Genomic DNA, 13,357 nt, shown 5'->3' on the forward strand with positions numbered 1-13,357 from the left:
ATTTGGTTGGCAAAATCTCCGGCCGTGTGTACGTGGGCTCACAGCTTGTAAACACTGCTAAATGCAGTAACTCGCTCTTAGCAGCGTTTCATTTACATATGTTTTTAATTTTAACAAAAAGAAAAAAAAAAATAATATATATATATATATATATATTTTTTTTTTTTACAAAAGCTTCTAGACACAAACGCGGCTAAACGGACGTTTTTAGACGCTGGTTTCTAGCTGTCAGGTTAAGTCGTTCAGGAGAGGTTAAACAACGTCCCTTTTAAATGAAGCCTTAATGTATTCATCTACCTCACAAACCATTCCTCGAATCTCAACTCTGTTAAGGAGGCAAGGCTTTTAGCAAAATGTTCACATTTAATACTGGTGTGTCTGATGTCTTGTCTCTCTGCTAAGATTTGGCCTCCTAGCCCCTACATCACTATAGCACACGACAATAAAAAGAGGGGGAAAGGGACAGTGAGGCAGTGCACAGTGGGGGGACCCAGGCATTCAACACTCCTGGTTATGTCAGATGTGGAAATTTTGTTCTTGAGTGCAAAGATCTGAGAAATTGGTAGCCAGACAGGTGGGTATATAAGGTCCTCTTCTGTGGATTTTTTTAAAAACGTTTTTTATATTTATCTTACAAATTTGAATTAGTAACAGGATAAATGTTTCGTTTTACAGGAAATTTAGTAACAGGATCACCAGGTTTTTTCCAATTACCTCTAGTGCTCTTCAAAGCACATACTCATCCACACAGTGATTGTCCCGCTGCGATCCACTGTTGGGGTGCAACACAGCAGGTCCCATCCTGCCATCTATGTTCGATCCTGCAATCTCCTAGTAGATGCAACGTAAGTATCTCAGGAGGCTGCAGGACCAGGTACATGCTATTCTGGTCTAGCACCAAATGGCAATGGGGGACGAGCCTAAAAGTAAAAAAAAAATAAAAAATTTAAAAGAAAGGAAGAAAAAACAATTCCCACAATTGTGCTTGCAGAGGGGGCAGTGTTAAATTGCAATTAACTCCCTTTTGAGAGTTGAGTTGCACCTTACCTTCAGCAGCTTGGACAGTTGACATTTAAACAGTATGAGCTACCTTAGAACTGGACATTTTACTTTGCAATACATGAAAGTGATTTTATTGTTTTGAAATCATTGCTAAACCAATTGTTTTTGGAAACCTTTGCATTCTATTCAAATATGTAATTAAAGGTTATGGTACAAAATGATTATTGGGAATTCTGGCTGCTGCACCAGACCTCCTCTGCTCTCCCTTAAAGTTCATAGTCCCATAGTCCAGAAGAAACTTATTTCAATATGATGTATATTGAAGGGAAAAGTCTCAGAAAGTGCAGAATTGTTGTATCTTTGGTCATTATACAAGGGAAGGGGCACCAAGCTATAATAGATTACCATAATTTGTAATGCATTTCATGCTAAACAAATAATGTGAAAAGCTACAGATAAGCAGTCAAAATTTATTTTAACATAATTTTTGATAGTAATTGCTGATCAGACATGGATTTCCCTCTATTTACAGCTAAATAAATGTGTAAGAAGCTGTAGATGGAATTCAATATTCTCTGGCTTTTAGGCAGTCACATGATGCAGCTTTTCTTCTAATGCCACATACACACGATCAGACTATCCGGCGGACCAGAGTACGCCAGACAATCCGCCAGTGTATGGGCTCCGGCAGACTTTTTTTCCCCAAAAGTCCGGCGGACTTAGAAAGAAGTTTTGACTCAAAAATTGTCCGCCGGACTGCGAGTCCGGTGGACAATCCGGCCGTCTGTGTGCTAGTCCACCGGACTTTTGAAATGAACGGACTTGCCCACACACACAGAGGAAAGTCCGTTAATTTTTTGCAAATCTTTTTATTAAAGTTTATGCAGTAAACAACAGCAAGCAAACTAACAAACAAAAAAGAAACATACATTGGTCACGACTACAGTTACAGGCGTGATGTATACAGATTTGTAATACAAGACAGTTTGGTACATACAGAATATAACGGAGAGTCTAAGGCACCTCAATGGCCACAGATAGCTAGCTTCATGCGCAGCAGGACAACTTGGAGTTACAACACGCTACTCAGACATATGACATTTCCACTGGTGCAGTTTACTGGGTACTAGCAAAAGGTAGCTTGTTAAGTAGGCTGCGGGTCAGAGGCTGTGGAGGCGTCAGCCAGCCAGCTGGACCAGACCTTATCATATTTTTGCGGGCAACCCCTATTAGCATAGCAGTCTTTGTAAAGAGGCAGGCTGCCGTTGACCAATTTTTTCCACAGGGAGAGAGGAGGGGGAGTTGGCTTACGCCAGCTGAGGGCTATGGCCTTGCGGGCGTAGAAAAGGAGAAGCCCAACCAGGGTGCGTCGCGCCACAGTGGGAATAATATGATCTATCAGGCCCAGTATGCAAATTTCTATGGAGGGCGGGATCGATATGGAGGTGACCTGTGTAATGACCCTCAGTACTTCCTTCCAATAGTCGACAATGGCCGGGCAGGTCCAAAAAATATGAGTGAAGTCCCCCGGTATTGTCCCACATCGCCAACACCCCGGGGGGGAGGCGGGGTTCATTTTGTGCAATCTATATGGGGTGAAATATGCTCGGTGGACCATCTTAAACTGTATTAGCCGGTCTCTCAGGGAGACCAGGGACCAGGGATCTGAAAGGGAAGTCCCACATGTCATCCCAATCATCATTATCAAAGGTGGGAATGTCGCGTACCCATTTGTCTCTGAGCTTTCCCAAGGTAGGGAGGGAGGTCGTTATCAAATGGGAGTAAAGTTTCGAGGTGGGCTTATTGTCACATCTGGACGTGAGGAGGTCCTCCAGTGCGGACTGGACAACCTGGGGGGGAGACCCGGAGAACTGGCATCTGAAGGCATGGGAGAGTTGTAGATATCTAAAAAAATAGCTCTGCGGGATGTTGAAGTCAGAAATCAACTTGGGGAATGGGGCCAGCGATTGGTCGGAAATTATTTGGTCCGCTGTTTTAACGTTAAACTTAGTCCAAGCATGGGGTTCAGGTAGCTTGTAAAACTGCTCCAGGGAGGGGTTCAACCACAAGGGGGCAGCTGGAGAAAGGGCATTGGCAGGGTATTTTTCAAGTTTAAGTCCTGCCCCCCATGCACGCAACGTGGTTCGCATGGAGGGGGTCAACGGGTATGGGGCTTTTGGGCCACGATACAGTAAAAATTTCAGCGCTTCCAGTGACTTCACCACCGCCGCCTCAACCAAGGTGGCAGGGTTTGTCCTATCAGGAGTGAGCCACCAAGCCGCAGTAACCAGCTGGGTGGCTAAAAAATATTTGTACAGGTCAGGGCACGCCAGTCCTCCCTGGGAGGACGGACGTGTAAGCGTTGACCATCCATACCTGGGGGACTGGCCCCCCCCCAGATAAAGGAGGTAAAAAGGCTATGCAGTCGGGAGAAAAATGATTTAGGGATCCATTGTGGGGATTGGCGAAGTAGGTAGAGAAATTTGGGCAGGATTTTCATTTTTATCAGGTTTATCCGCCCTAGCAATGATAGGGGTAGAGATTCCCATGCCTTCAGTCGCAGCCGCGTCTCCTGAACCACTGGGGATAGATTCAGGGGTAAGAAGTCCGAAGCCTGCCTCGAGACCACCACCCCAAGGTACCTGAAGCTCTCCACCCACTGTAGAGGTATATCGGGGGGGGGGGGGGGGGGCGGTGTCGCGGGCTGCTGGGTCTATAGGGAACAGAAGTGACTTAGACCAATTAACCTTAAGGCCCGTGATCGTGGAAAATGAGTTCAGAATTTGTAATGCCCCTCTGAGAGAGGAGTCCGCGTCGTTAAGGAAGAGAAGGAGGTAGTCCGCATACAGGGCGACCTTCTCCTCCAGCCAGCCAACACGCAGGCCCCTAATGTGCAGGGAGGTACGTAAGGCCTCCGCCAGGGGTTCCATTGCGATGGCGAACAGGGCCGGAGAAAGAGGGCAGCCCTGTCTCGTGCCCCTGGACAGAGGGAAGGACCGGGAGAGACCCCCCCCCCCCAGCTTAATGGCTGACGTGGGGTGCTGGTAGAGCGTCTGTAACCATGTAATAAATACCAAGGGGAACCCCATCCTGCGGAGGACCTCCCACAGAAAAGGCCACTCCACAGTGTCGAAGGCCTTCTCTATGTCCAGGGAGGCCACCACCCGGGAACCCTCATTGAGGTGTTGTGCATGGATGTTGGTAAACAGGCGTCTTAAGTTGATAAGTCCGTTAATTTTGAACGTGGCTCCAGGTAGACGGGACTAGCGAAGGAAGTCAATGTCGCCGCCTTCGGCGGAGAGATCGGCACCTCGCTAGCCCCGTCACCTGGTATGGACTTAAAGGGGAAGCCCTACATGAAAAAACAGCGTGGGGGTCCCCCCAAAGCCCATATCAGACCCTTATCCGAGCACGCAGCCTGGCCGGTCAGGAAAGGGGGTGGAGACGAACGAGCCCTGAGCCGTACCAGGCTGCGTGCCCTCAACATGGGGAGGTGCTTTGGGTAAGGGGGGCCCTGCAGCCCCCCCATCCCAAAGCACCTTGTGCCCATGTTGATGAGGACAAGGGCCTCTTCCCGACAGCCCTGGCCATTGGTTGTCGGTGTCTGTGGGGGGGCTTATCGGAATCCGGGAGCCCCCTTTAACCCCCCTGACGGTCTTCCCGAGTCTGGCTCGGGGGTGGAATTTTTGTACCATTAGCGGTAACCCCGAGCCAGACTCGGGACTGCATCGCTGGATCCAGGAGGAGGATTACTTACCTTCTCCCTCGGATCCAGCGTTGTCTCCCCGCTGTACGAGCGAGCCGTGCCTCGCTCGATCTATCACGGAGCCGATCTCCGTGCCCTGCGAGCGTTGTGACGCACGGGGACGGAGATCGGCGCCAAATTCAAAAAGTGAAACAGACAGTATACTTACAGTACAATGTAATCTTACAGATTACATTGCTGTATGTAATTATTTCACATCCCCTTTGTCCCTAGTGGTCTGTCCAGTGCCCTGCATGCAGTTTTATATAATAAAAACTGTTCTTTATGCCTGGAAACTGGAGATTGTCCATAGCAACCAAACTGTCATTTTACATCAAAAATGGTTTTAGACCAGCTAGAAAACAGCGATAATAAATTGTAATCACTTGCAGAATTGAGCGATAGTGATTTGTGGGGAGATCCGTCATCAAATACTGAAAAGTAATGACAGTGACAATTCTGCAACTGAGCAAATTTCTGTGTTTTTGATTTGATTACATTATTGAATAATTTTTATTATTGTTATATTATTATTTGGTACAATTATTTATAGTTATTTATTATATTATAATATATGATTTCATTTTTCAAACTTTATCATACCCGGGATGTCTGCTAGACTCTGGTTTGGACAGATTTAAGAGAGTTATTCCTAAGAATTACAGGACTACAATATAAAACGCCAAATTTTCATGCAAAATAATGGTACCGCTTTTAGCACCTAAAATCCGAAATAATCGTACCGCCAGGGAGGTTAATAAGGGGGCCCCCAGATACCGGCCCCCACCCTATGTGAATGAGTATGGGGTACAATGTACCCCTACCCATTCGCCTGGTGAAAAAAATGTACTTCAAAGTCCGGCGGTTTGTCCGCTGGGCTAAGTCCGCCGGATAGTCCGATCTTGTGTACGCGGCATTAGCGTCATTATTGTCTAGTGTCCAGCCTGGAAGTTGGAGGATGGCAGCTTCAATCTGATGCTTCTAGGGAAGGAATTTAACTTTGTGATGGGGGAGGGGGGATTTACTAAAACTAGAGTGCAAAATCTGGTGCAGCTCTGCATAGAAACCAATCAGCTTTCAGGTTTTATTGTCAACGTTTAACTGAACAAGCTGAAGTTAGAAGCTGATTTTCTACCATGAACAGCAGCACCAGATTTTGAGTGCTCAAGTTTTAGTAAATCCACCCCAGAGTCTCTTTACATTTTAACCTATCTGCCCTAACAAATGCATTTAATAAACACTATGGGGTTGATTTACTAAAGGCAAATAGACTATGCACCAGTGGTGGCCCATCCATGCAGGGTGCAAGGGCGCCACCCCTCTAATCCATGTGCCGGCCGCTAATCTACATGCAGGGTGCCAGACACATGCATTCTAGCTGGATTTTTTTTAATTCATTTTTTAAGTACATGATTAGAGCCTGAGGCTCTAATTGGCTTAAAAAAAGGGGTTGGCTCAGGGCTTAGAGCACTGCACCCTGAGCCCACCAAGTTGTGTGTCAATAGTGAATTAATATTCTCTATTGTCTTCCTGATTCTCCGCCGGCCAATCAGGAAGCAGGTCCTGAGACCCGATTGGAGTCTTAGGCCAATCGGGTCTCAGGACACACTTCCTGTTCAGCCGGACGGAGAAGCAATGGCCTGGCTCTTCCTTCCCCCTGCCTCCTAAGTTAAGGGGTGTCTCCCATGGGGGGTGGTGGTGGTGGATCGCCACCACGTTCTCATACATCTAACATTTGGTGGGGTGGGAGGTTCTAACTTCACATCCATTATCCATCTCCCGTGTGCATGGGGGGCTGCTTGCGGTGATCGACACCTTCCCGTCCATCTCCCCCCCTCCCCGAAATATTTAGCACCGACCGCCAAGGCTGTGCATATTGCAAAGTGTTGTTGCACTCTTCAAGTGCAGTTGTTCCAGAGCTCAATAAATGAGGTAAAGCTTCACTTTGCAAATAATACCCAATTACGTGCAAGGAAAATAGAAAAAAAAATGCATTGTTGCTTGCACATGATTGGATGATGGAAGTCAGCAGAGATTCTACTCATTTACTAAGCTCTGGAGCAACTGCTCTTGCAGAGTGCAACTGCACTTTGCAATGTGCACAGTCTATTTGCCTTTAGTAAATCAACCCCTATATATTTCTACTGTGACATGAAATACCTCATCTGTCTCCAGTGTCAAACGCTGCACTATAAGATGTAATTAATTATGTACTTCGTGTTTGGAGGTTAAATACTGTTTCCACAATTGAATTTCCTAATAAACAGGATCAGTTTACCTAATTTGTCTTGTGTAAATGAAGAGTAAGGTCTGTACACAACTGTTACATTATTCACTCATACAACAAGAATATTGTCCTTTGCACTGTTGTAATACCTTGTTCTCTGATTGGAGGAAGTAAAGATTGTGGCATAGACACCCGTATCCACCTCGTCCTATCCGAGCATGCCTTGCACTCATTGGAACAAAAAGAAAACAAGGTATTCTATGAATTGCGGAGGTGCTGAGCAAGGACCCGCACTGTGGTCAGTGTACAGAAGGGAAGCCAATTGCAAGTGTAGCAACCTAGTCTTAAACAGGGGCTACCAGTAAATTTAGTTGTGCTAGGTTGTAGTTAATCTGGCCGATTTATAGTCTTTGGGGGTTATTTATGAAAGGAAAATCCCCTTTGCACTGAAAATGTACTTGGAAGTGCAGTCACTCTAAATCTAAGGGGTAGATCTGAAATGAGTGGAAGCTCTGCTGATTTTAAGTGGCCGGGTTCCTCCCACAAATACCTCGTACTGGAGTGTATGTCTGAGGAACAGCTGCATTGGGTTAGGCCTGAAGACTATGGCCTATCCATGTGCTTGAGGCTCTACCAGAGAGAGAGAGCCTGTTAGTTGCCTGGAGGTCTGAGATGAAGAGCCAGCGTTTACTCTTCCATGAGCTGTGGCGAGGCTTTGGAAACATCAAGACTGATTCATCCAAATTAATCCCTGCATGGAGCTGTGAGTTTTGGATTGCTATAGGGAGAAAGACGTTGGTATATAGATACAGAATGTGGGCTGCAGGCCCAATGCCCTTGTTCTATATTTCTGTCTACCTGGCTGTTTTGTTTTTGTAGTCTGCAGGTCTGTCTGCCTACTGTCCTATGGTGCCTTGTGCGTTCTCTTCCTACATTTTATTGTTGTGAGCAATGAGCTCACTTTTGTTCATCCTAAGGGCTCATTTATACTTGCTTTGGCTTCAACACATTAAAGCACCTTCAACATGCTTTTATGATGTGCTTTTGATGCTTTGATGTAGCTTTGGTGGTGCTTCAATGAAGCTTCAGTGGTGCTCCATGAAGTGTCAATGGTGCATCGGTTAAGCTTTGGTGATGCTTCAATGAAGCTTTACTGATGCTTCTGTGATACTCTTTTGAAGCTTTGTTCAAGCTTGGCAGATGCCCTGTGTGTGAGTGGCTATCTCATATCTGCAATTTCTCCAAAACAAAGCAAATCTAAAGCTGAATTAAAGCCTCTCAAAAGCTGTAGGTGCTTAAAGTGAGCTTCACTATAGACTTCTACGGAGGCTTTGAAGATGATTTGAAGCACTGCTAAAGCGATATGGGGTATAATTTTTGAAGTGAAGCAAAAGCATGGTGTAAACAAGACTGTAAGCTAACCATTTTATTTAGTGACAGGGGATTTGACTGGCGTTCAGAGAGCTTTAACAAAGCGTGTCCGAAGCCATGTTTTAAAGCAAGTGTAAACTAGCCCTAAAAGTTACTGGTTTCTGCAACCGTCCATGTCCACCATGCTTAGGAATCAGCACACTGAGGTGAGATGTCAGCTCTTCCTGATGCCAAGGGTCAGGGGGGTGATACACAAAGATTACTACAGCGATTAATGGCATCCTCAAGGCCCTCTCGCTTTCAGATATGGATACTTGCATGAAGCCAAGCTGGCCCAATATAAGTATGCAAAAAATAAAATTCCCAGGGTTCAGCTTAAAAATGAAAATTAAATATATTGCAGCTTACAAGTCCTTTAGATGTGGTGGCTGCATTCGTTTTCTTTTTTCAGATTTCTTTTCCTGTTTTTTCACCTGGTGATCCTGTAAATAAAACTTCTGTTCTAGGATGACAATGCTTGCTTACTTTGTTCTGTCTGTGGAAGGTGAAATTTTCTCCCTAGACTGCTGGCTCCTAATTTGAGCTACAGAACACCTCCTTCTCTCCACGTCTCCATAATATGGGGTTATTCTGTAGTTCACAGAGGTGAACTGGGCAGGGCTGATAACACTGCTTGAGATTTCAGTGCAGAGGAATCAGTTTACTAGATTTCTGGCAATATGAACAGTTGGCTACTTCCAGTGAAGAATGCACTAGGACTCGACTCCCAGAGGTATTCAAAATTTAAGGAACTGCATTGATTAACTAAAGGAGCAGAGGACATTCACTTAGCAGTTTATGAAATCTTATACAAGAAAACAAATCTATTTTTACTTTGCAGAAGATTGATTATTCACAGTTGACACCGCTTTCCCCCTATTAACAAAGCTCATTAACATTCACTTTATAAAGTGAACAATTTCCAGTCTTTTAGCAAAACAACCTCAATCCTTTTCTCTAGTCAGATATTCGCTATAAAGATAACAGGAATGTTGAGAATGTATATAGAAGGGTAAAGTACAGAAAGAGTCCCATCTTTTTTTTTTTTTAGTTTATGCAGATTTTGTCTAAACAGATCTATATGGACTGTAATATCCTTGGTTTTACTACATAAATACAATACTTATAGTTAGTAAGGTTGAATAAAGACACCAGTCCATCCAGTACAACCTGAGTGAGGTGTCTGCAATTCTCCCTATCCATATAGGGAGAATTAAGGAGCCCACTCCCCATTCAAATACTAGGGCCAATTTTGGGCAGAAGCCAATTAACCTACCAGCATGTCTTTGGAGTGTGGGAGGAATCCGGAGTACCCAGAGGAGACCCATGCAGGCACAGGAGGAACATGCAAACTCCAGGCGGGTAGTGTCGAGGTTGGTATTCGAACCAGTGACCCTTTTAACTGCTAGGCGAGAGTGCTAGCCACTACACCACTGTGCCACCATACTGGTTAATGATGTATTATATACTGTAATCCTGGTGAGGAGGGGTTCAGATACTTGCTCTAATGTAGGTCCCTGCTCAGGTTCCTGGTATTACACAGAAGAGGAGGCTTTTCCACCACCCACTTTAGCGGTTACCATGTTGGCCATCCAAGTGGGCAAGCAAACTCTTGCACGGCTGTGGTCTGCCATGCATTGTTGTTCACCCTCAATTCCCAGCTCTTCTGTTCCTCCACTTTGGGGGGACACCAAATAAAAGAAAAGGGGGAGTATAGATGAGTAAAGATGAAGGAAAAAAAGGGGCATGGGGGGGGGGGGGGTTAGGGGGCTGGTCCACTAGAGAAAGGCCTTTTAAAATGTAGGTATTGTGGTCCAGTCCACTCACAAATGATATTTCAGTTTCCAGTTCTTATATCGTTTAGGGACTCCCTGTTCCTAGGTCTGTACACTTACGCTATGCCATTATGAGAAGTTACCACTTTGGTTTGAGAGGTTAACATGTTGATGTTTTATAGATTTGTTTTTATTATGGTCAATACAACAGCAGGAGCTGCGTCCTGTAAAATGATATATAGGTTGACAAATACAAACGTTACATAAAACTAAAAATACAAATTGTGCTACATAAAATTAAAAATCTCAATTGAAACATCTGCTAATGGGAGTGTTGTACCTTTGAAATGACACAGCAATGATAAACTTCCCAGACATATAACTATACAAAATAGTTATAAATACAGTGGTTGACAAAACAAATGTTACATAAAACAAAAATAATAATTGTGCTACATTAAAGCTTGAATATCAATTGAAACACCTGCTGAATGGGAGTGTAATTCCTTTGAAATGACGCAGCAATGGTAAACTTCCCTGTAGCATCAATAACCTTGTAAAAATGGCAAGACAGAACATCAGTTTTTCACAATTTCAACCGTTACTATACTGCAGGTAAGTGGTTAACAATGTGAAATAAAATTAGACGTTTGTTATGTCAATAAAATGGAAACTCTTCAAATGGAAAAATATAGAAAATTTAATCTTTAGAGAAAAATCCACCAGGCGGTTACTGATTCAAGGGAAATAGTTATTCAACTGTAGTGATGGACGAACTTCCGACGGGACGTTTCACAAACGCGGACCGCGAACGCAGCCGATAGTTCACGAACCAGGAACGTTCGCGGTGGGCCCCATTGACTTCAACTTTGCAAACCTACAGGTCAAATTTGCAGCCACAAAATAATTAATAACTGTGCAAACATAGTCCCACCACATGGCCAATGACATAACACATGTATGAGGTGAATCTGGGATCGACAACTACAAGCATTCTTTTTTATATGGGAAATTGTTGTGACAATTCAGGACTGTGGAGCACATGAAGGCAATGGAGGAGAGGGAAGGTCAGGGTAGGCAAAGAAGAGGGTGCAGGAGATGATCACCAGCAGCGTGACATACAGCAATGACACCTGCACCGTGATCTGACAACAGCACCGTGATAGAGAGCACTGACATCAGCAGCGTGACATAAAGCACTAACACCAGCACCGTGATATACAGCACTGACAGCAGCACCGTGATAGAGAGCACTGACATCAGCAGCGTGACATACAGCAATGACACCTGCACTGTGATAGAGTCATCTGACACCAGCACCGTGATAGAGAGCACTGACATCAGCAGCGTGACATAAAGCACTAACACCAGCACTGTGATATACAGCACTGACAGCAGCACCGTGATAGAGAGTACTGACATCAGCACCGTGATATACAGCACTGACACCTGCACTGTAAGCAGCCCCAGGAGGAAGTCAGCATAGCACAGGGATGGTGGGAGCCCCTCATAATGAGCATAGCACAGGGATGGTGGGAGCCCCTCATAATGAGCATAGCACAGGGATGGTGGGAGCCCCTCATAATGAGCATAGCACAGGGATGGTGGGAGCCCCTCATAATATGCACAGCAGAGGTACAGCCCCAGGAGGAAGTCAGCACAGCACAGGGATGGTGGGAGCCCCTCATAATAAGCAGCCCCAGAAGGAAGTCAGCACAGCACAGGGATGGTGGGAGCCCCTCATAATAAGTATAGCACAGGGATGGTGGGAGCCCCTCATAATAAGCAGCCCCAGAAGGAAGTCAGCACAGGGATGGTGGGAGCCCCTCATAATAAGCAGCCCCAGTAGAAATATGCACCACTCAACCTCTTCAAACAGGAGGGTACGGGCATATAGTACGGTGTGCTTTTTTTGGACAAGGAAGAGAGCCAAATGAAGAAAGAAGGTCTGTGTGCTCGATTTAAAAAAATGTTTATAGACATATACATAGTTTACTGGTCACATGTGTTGAATTCCTCCGAGATCCATGCCTCATTCATTTTTAGAAATGTGAGGTAGTTAACACTGTCGTGAGCTAGGCGAGTACGCTTATCGGTCACGATCCCCCCTTGTGCACTGAACGTCCTTTCGGACAGGACACTGGATGAGGGGCAAGCCAACAGTTCGATTGCAAATTGGGCAAGCTCTGGCCAGAGGTCAAGCCTGCCCACCCAGTAGTCCAGGGGTTCATCACTCCTCAGAGCGTCCACATCGGCCGTTAACCCGATGTAGTCGGACACCTGACGGTCTAGGCGTTCCCTGATGCTGGATCCGGATGACACCTGTCGATGGGTCGGCTGAAAGAATGACCTCATATCCGAAGTCACCAACACATCTTCAAACCGGCCTCTTCTTGCAGGCGCTGTTGGATTGGTACCCACAACTCCTTCTCTGGGAGTGGGAATTGCTCCTCTGCCAGCACACGCAAAAGCAGAATGCAGCATTTCTCGAAGCAAGGCCTGGAAGTGCTGCATTCTGACAGCCCTCTGTGACGACGGTAGCCACCCAGTGCTGGTCCTTGACCCTTATGCTTTTTATACGGGGGTCCCTATTAAAACACTGGAGCATGAAGACCCCCATTTGCACTAAACTGTAAGCGGTGTGGTGGCCTGGCTTCTGCTCATCATCCAGGATAATGTCGTCCTCTTCATTCTCCTCTCCCCATCCACGCACAACAACAGGGGTCCCAGAAAGGTTTAAAGCATGCTCTTCTTGCTCCTCCTCATCCGCCCCGGCACCATCCTTCTCTGACTCCTCTTCAGACTTCTGTTGTTGACTTGTCTCAGATAGAGTAGCCCCCCTGGGAATTCATCCAGCATTGCGACTTCCTCATCTTCCCGCTCCTGCTCCTCCACAGCTTGATCAATGACACGACGCAATGCACGCTCCATAAAGAAGGCATAAGGTACCATGTCACTGATGGCGCCATGGCTGTGACTGACCAGTTTGGTGATCTCCTCAAATGGGCGCAGAAGTCTGCATGCGTTGCGCATGAGCAGCCACTGGCGCGGTGAAAAAAAACCCAGCTCCCCAGAACCTGTTCTGCCGCAGAGTTCATACAGGTAGACGTTAACTGCACATTTCTGCTGGAGCAGCCTATCAAGCATATAGAAGGTTGAGTTCCATCGCGTCGGGCAATCGCAAATAAGACGTCTGAC

This window comes from Lithobates pipiens, unplaced genomic scaffold (assembly GCF_037356315.1).
Source record: "Lithobates pipiens isolate NorthernLeopardFrog02 unplaced genomic scaffold, aLitPip1_a1.2 Scaffold_3, whole genome shotgun sequence".
Classification (NCBI taxonomy): domain Eukaryota; kingdom Metazoa; phylum Chordata; class Amphibia; order Anura; family Ranidae; genus Lithobates; species Lithobates pipiens.